General features: G+C 40.1%; 1 pseudogene; it reads right to left on the reverse strand.

Moving 5' to 3' along the window:
- Window positions 1-6,322: 6,322 nt before the first annotated feature.
- On the reverse strand, window positions 6,323-6,876 carry LOC118624989 (annotated as a pseudogene).
- Between the last annotated feature and the right edge of the window lie 232 nt (window positions 6,877-7,108).

The following is a 7,108-nucleotide window of genomic DNA, read 5'->3' on the forward strand; positions in this document are numbered from 1 at the left end:
CCTGAGGTGCATACAAAACCAGTTCTGTTACTTTTTTCCATATACATTGTCATTCTAGGTCTATGTTTTCCATGATTTAGGAAGTATTTGTCTAGGGGCAAGTATCGAATACACATATGTGCGTGCGCACACACACACACACACACACACACATAATCCTGGGGAAAAAAATTAAATACTAAACCAAAGCCACAGTATTATTAGAAAATACAAAATTGTCTTTCTTGTTTTGGCTCTCATTTTAGAAACAAAGGGATTATTGTGGTTCTTTAAATAATTGGCCATATTAAATGATCATGGAACATGTCTATAAAAATTTAATGAATAATATCAATTTTCCTCTGAAATAATGTGGAGTCCATACTCAGAAATTAACTTAACTGAAAATGTTTTAGACATTACTTAAATAAATTGTGCACATTGCATGTTTTATTACTCACTATAGGCAACTGATAAATATACAAACCACACTCTAGATCGTCAGGCTCGATGCATTACCTTCCTTGGGTGACAGGTAGGAAGGAGTTAAAACCTCAGCTATGCTTAAGAAATCCAAATACTGTTGTATTTAGTAATGGATATTGCTTCACTCTAATTAAGACAAATCTTTCAGCAAAATAAATAGCAATCTTTGGGAATTAAAGCATAGTGAAATACACAAATCAAAAATTCAGCGAATTTTCTTATTGTTGCAGACAGCTTGCTAGGGCTTTCGTAACAAAGTCCCACAGACTGAGAGGCTTCAACAACAGAAATGTATTTTTTCACAATTCTGGAGGCTAGAACTCTGAGGTCAAGTTGGCGAGTTGTTTTTTTCTTCTGCAGCATCTCTATTTGGCTGATAGATGGCCATCTTCTCTCTACATGATCTTCCTTCTATGTGGTCTGTGTCCAGATTTCTTCCTCTTATAATGACACCAGTCATATTGGATTAGGGCCCATTTTAATGACCTTATTTTACCTTAATTACATTTTTAAATACCCTGTCTCCAAATATAATCATGTTCTGAGATATTGAGGGTTAGGACTTGAACATATTAATTTTAGGTTGACACAATTCAGCCCCTTAACAGTAGTAATCACCTTTCACCTTTAGTGGTTTTCTTTTAAACACGTGTCTGTTAATATTATAAAAAAACTTTTCAATAATTTCTCACTTTAGATTTATATCACAGAACTATGTCATATATAGACTGATGCTATAAGATTTAATATTTTCAGGAACATAACTGTCTTTCAAAGGAATCGAGATAAGCCTATGATAGACCACATGCTTTACCAGAGGAAGCTGATGATGGCAGAGCTTGGCACATAAGGGGCTTTGCATTACTTATTCAAGACTAGGCCTTCCAATGAATCTTACGAAAGTGTTCTGTTTCTCAGAGAATTATGCTGAATTGTCTTTTACAGCTTTCACACAATCAATCCTTGTGACAGATTTGGGGCTCTGGGCAGCACCTTCTCTGGATTGAGACCATGGTTTTCCCACGGTGCAATAAAACTACAGAATGCCAACCTACCACCAATGTACTAGTGTGCAACTCGATGTGCACCTGGCACGTCCCCCAAAACTTACAATTTTCTATAAACATCTCTAGAGTAGTTTCTAAAGGCACATTACTTTTTTAAAGAACTGGAAGATAGAAGAAGAATACTTTTTCTGCTGTGTTTTGATAGTTCCTAACTACTGGCTACGATCCAACTGAGTAGAAAAGTTTTCTCATTGCTAAGGAAATGAGCTTAGAGAAAGACAATCACAGATGTTCAAGTGAAAGAGAAATGCAATACATTTTTTTTCTCTCTCTGGAAATGTTATTGAGAACCAAGGGCGATTTCCAAATCTAATATAAAAGTTTGAAATCTACAGGTATTAACGGTAATGTGAAATCTTATTTTAGGAAAATTGAATTTACATGGAGATCACAAATAGGCCAGGAACATGATACTCAGATTCAAAGTAAGAGCCCTGAGAGCCTATGAGAGGTGCTGAAGAGTGCAGAGGCTCAATCCCCTGGAAATTAACTCGAACAGAGCACAAAAAATATTTTTGGATAAATATAATCTAAAAGTAATTTACTCTCAACTTTGATGGAGTCCTTCAGAAAGACTGATTGAAGCTACCTGAACAGGTCCATCTACTGTGAATATTTTCTCCTAAATTGTTAGGAGAAATTTTTAAACTTTAGGTGTTTGTATGCAAATGAAGTGGTAGAGAGAAAATAATAGTATTAGAACATCTACATTTTTTTTCCTTTATTGATATTAGAGAGGAAGTGAGAGGGAGAGAACATGGATGAGAAAGAACATCGACTAGCAGCCCCCTGCATGCCCCCCACTGGGAACTGGGCCCACAACCTGGGCATGTGCCCTGACCAGGAATCGACCCGGCAACCCCTTGGTGCATGGGTCAATGCTCAACCATTGAGCCACACCAGCTGGACTATAATATCTACATTGTTGGCATTATCTTTTAATACAATACATTTTTGTAGTAAGTAAACTGATCTATAGAAAGCCTGACAAACACTATGATGTCAACCAGTCTACAGCTATTTCATAAACATTATGGAGCCCTTGGTAGGTGTTGGCAGACTATTTTAAAGGATAAATCATGCTTTCGTATAACTTCTTTACTAGAAAGAGAGCCATTCAAAAAACAATTACAGTTGATGCTTATGAAAGCAACCGACCCAGGAAAATGTATAACCACAAGGAATTCTCTTAAATGGGAAGACCTCAGAATAACAGTAAATTAATAGGTGGAAATTTTCCAGGTTTGAAAGCTGTTTCATTTTGCCACAGTCATAATTTATATAGATGTAATTATGTGGTTGTGGACTGTGATGCACAGCCAAGATCCCCCTTCAGGAATGAAGGATTTACTTCCTCAGGTGCTGAAAGCACTGTCCATAGGAAGCCCCCAACTTCCAGCCCTCTACCAGCATTGCTTTAGCTGAAGACAGCCTCTTCCCTCCACTTGGATTTATGTAATAAGTGCTCGGGGAAAGGACAATGTGGCACCACTCAGACGTCCCTCTAGTGTCAGTCTCCCTGTAGATTTGGCTGAGGCCTCCACTGAGCCTGGCTCACAACTCATCTTCCATCCCTGGTTCTTCCTTATCCCTTCACTTCCCTAGATACTGAAAGTGCATCCTGATAAACCTCCTCCACTTCCATCTCTGTCTCAGAATCTGCTTCTTTGAGAACCCAACCTGGACCAGTGGGTGCTAGGAGTGGGCCAACAAGGCAGATGCTGTAATATTTTGGAGCTGAACCATTTGCTGCCTGGTTAACAGTGGGCACAAGATGGCAGGGAAGTTGTTAAAATTCTCTGAACTAGGATGGCTGTACTGGTTGGAGCAAATACATAGCTGGTACCATGTGCCAAATACATGACACGTGTAGGAGAATAGCAATTACAATGAAAATCTAATAGGATGACCATTACTAAACCCTACTGCTCTGGGGGGTGGGGGGGTGAACAAAAGTCTGAAAGTATTAATAATCAAAGGCTAAATCTAATTGTGAGAGTATCTGAGGCACAAGAAAGGTTAATGTTTTTGCCAAGGCAAGACACTTGTTTGGAGAAGAACGGGATCCAGAACATGGATGGAGATAAATTGGCTGATGCAATAAAAAATGTTGAAATTCCAGATTCCTCTGAACCCACTGAGCCTATAGAAGTGGCCCATTCCTCCCTGTTAAAGGTTAGTACCTATACTTCTCAAAATTAATGCAGACGCCTCTCCCCAACATGACTGAGTGGTTCTGCTGGTCTTGGCTGTCCTCATTCAGGCATCAGCAAGTTTTCTAGAAACCGTGTTCTAGGTTGAGCTTGCTTGGGGCACCTTAGCTGGGACAGTTCTGCTTTAGGTGATTTTCATCCTCCTGTGACCAGTTCTTCCCATGGTGACTGCAGAAGTAAAAGAGAAAGGGAGACACTGGTACACTATTATGTCTGCCTCATTCTAATGGCTGAGGCAAGTCTTGTATTCAAAGAGTTAGTGAGAGCACGGCAAGGCTCAAGTGGCATAATGTTTACTTAGAGCAAGAGAAGACAGACAGTACACAAGATCCAGCCCCTTGCAATGCATTAGTCCCCATGGCTGGTGGAGCCACTGTGCAGCTAATGTGGGCTGCATGCACCTCACTCCATGCTGCAGTAGAAGGGTCCCAACCCTTGCCCTATGGGATCTGAAATACAGAACGCTGGGGGTTTGTTCCCAAGAGCCATTGGCACACCAGGGCTAAGCAGTTCCAATACAAGTTTGCATGTGCCGGATACAGAAGTGACAGGGGTGTATGTACTGGTCATGCTCTGAGCTCTTTGCATGCAATGTCATTTGTGAACTTGCCAACATGTCCTTTACCAAACACAAGGTTCTTTTGGGGAACAGAAAGGAGGTGTCCATCTGTGCTCAGACCCATCCCACACATTATCATTTTAACTTAACCTCATTCCTGATGAATGAAGATTTAAAGGGTCAGAGAAACAGTACTTGGTAACAACCACTACTGTATCCACCCTTTGATTTGCTGAATGTTTTGTAAGATGTTGGTAGATGTTGATTTATTAATTTTTATGGTGTTCTTTCATTTCCATTAAACCATTTTTTAGGAGAAGGACAAACTAGATAAAGGATATTTCTGGTGAACACACCTTTCTATATTGTCTTCATTTGCCCATATAGAAATTTCCTCAAGTAAATTAGTTAAAAAGCCAATTTCAAAATAATTCACTATTTCCTGACCTCTAGCTAACCTTAAATATGTATTGTTCAATAAAAGTTTCAATGATTTTGTAGCTAAGATGATATATAAAATACAATTAACTGTGGCAATGTCTTGGAACAAATAATGACAAAAATTTATTAATTTCCATGCCTTATCATTAAAGGATCTCTTTGAAATATTAATCCCTGAATACTGCAAGTATAAATGTGAGTGTATGGATATTATTTAATAGTTAATGTCCAAATTATGGAAAAATCAATATCAGCAGTTTTCAATGTTATTCAGGTGTTTTTAGCAAACCAACATGTTCAATCTTAATGACATCAAAATCACCAGCTCTGAATACATATTTGTTTCAAGTTAATAGCAAGATTATTTGGATAAATATTATCAAATGGATAACATTTACATTACCAAATGTAATATTCTAATTATTCATTTTACTCCTTTCAATTTCATCAATACCTGCATTGGTTTGTTGTTGATGTAGTTACAGTACTTATAGGCAAATGTACGTCCGCTAACATAACTTCTTATAACTGTATTACAGTGTTGCAAAACATTTTATTAATCTTTCTTTTCACATGTTTTTATAAATTTTTAAAAATTAATTTATTTTTAAGTATTTAACCAGTTTATTTTTGTTACCGATGTTTCTCCTTTTCCCCCCATTGATACCGTCCTCCCTCCCCTGCCCTCGTACCCCGCCCCCAGCATTGTTGTCTATGTCCATTGGTTATGCTTATATGCATAATTTCTTTGATTTATCTCTTCCCTCCCTACCCCCCACCCCCTCCTCCGAAGTTTGTCAGTTTATTTATTTGAGAGAGAGAGAAAGGGAGAGGGAGAGGGAGAGAGTAACATCGATTGGTTGCCTCCTGCATGCACCCTGTGACTGGGAATTGAACCCACAACGTTGGTATGTGCCCTGAAGAGGAATCAAACCTGTGGACCCTTCAATACATGGGATGGTGCTCAGTCCATTGAACCACACCAGCCAGGGTTTACTAATCTCTTTTACTTCTTCATCTATACTATTCCTAGCAATTTCACCTATGCCCAAGGCTTCAATTATCTCCTTAATTCTGATGACTCCCAAATGACTTCCCAGAGCTCTCTTCTGAATACTAGAATCATGTAGAGAACTGTTTACTTGACAGTGTCTCTTGGATGTTTTAACACACCTTCAACCAACATGTCTGAATTAGAAAATCACCGACTTCCATTTCCATCCTCAAACTTGGGCCCATTTTAGTATTTCCCATCTCAGATACCATCATCCATCCAGTTGCTAAACACAGAAAACTAGGAGTCATATTTTATACCCCTATTTCTTTATCTATTTCCAAATAAAATCTCTCACCAAATCTAGTTAATTTTTTACTACTTAAATGACTTTCTTCTTCCTAGTCCATATCACATTTGGGGGGGTGGGGTTACCAAATTACTTTTTTTGAAGGAATGGTACAAATGCAAAGATGTAAGTGGATGATTTGGTACAAGTTATAGAAAAGGTAAAGGTAACTCCAACATTCACGTCCTGCTTTGGTGACCAGGGAAGTCACCCCCGTGGCTATGGGAAGCCAGCCTAAGGCTTAGCTCTCGTCACTGTCTCCCAGGGCTGCTTGTCAAAGAGAAGCTCTGCCCTGCCAGTTTCAGGGGCCCCCAATCTGCGCAAGTTGGTTACGTGGTCACCCAGTTTTTTGATGGATTTCACCTGCTCATTCAAGTAGTGAGTTTAAGGAAGTCACACAAGTGAGGGTCATTTTTGTCAGTGGCCAGTTTGTGCAAGTCCAGTAGTGACTAATTGACACTTTTTTCCAAGTGTAATGCACACTCCATCGCATTCAGCCCATTCTCCCAGTCGTCACGGTCTTGCTTCTCGACATCCTGGAGGAAGATTCGGCCACCTCATTGGTTCTGCGGCTTCATCAGTTTCTCGGGGTGTTCCCTCTCTTCATGAGATTGGTGAAGGAAATATTTGGCCAAGTTCTTCAAAGCCACATCATTGTGGTCAAAGTAGTAAGACATAGACAGGGAGACATAGGGAGCATGGAGCTCCGGGTTGATCTGGCGGTGGATGGCGGCCTCTGAGTCCTGGTAGTAGTTCTGGCGCCTGCAACGTGGACGCGGTGGATTCATGGTGGGCGGCTAAGGAGAGGCCGCTGCGCAGTGCTGGAGGGGGCCTTGGGGATGTTCAAGGCGCAGTGAGGAGGTGGCGGAAGGCTGGGTCGGGTGGCTGGGGGGATGGGTCGAGCTTCCATCCAAGCACTGAAGCAGGAAACCATGGTGACTCTTCACCAAGACTGTGGCACAGAGTCCAGCCACCCAGCCTTTGGCATATCACATTTTTAATTTTACTTGTTTTTGTAAA

This window comes from Molossus molossus, unplaced genomic scaffold, assembly GCF_014108415.1.
Source record: "Molossus molossus isolate mMolMol1 unplaced genomic scaffold, mMolMol1.p scaffold_m16_p_11, whole genome shotgun sequence".
NCBI classification, from domain to species: domain Eukaryota; kingdom Metazoa; phylum Chordata; class Mammalia; order Chiroptera; family Molossidae; genus Molossus; species Molossus molossus.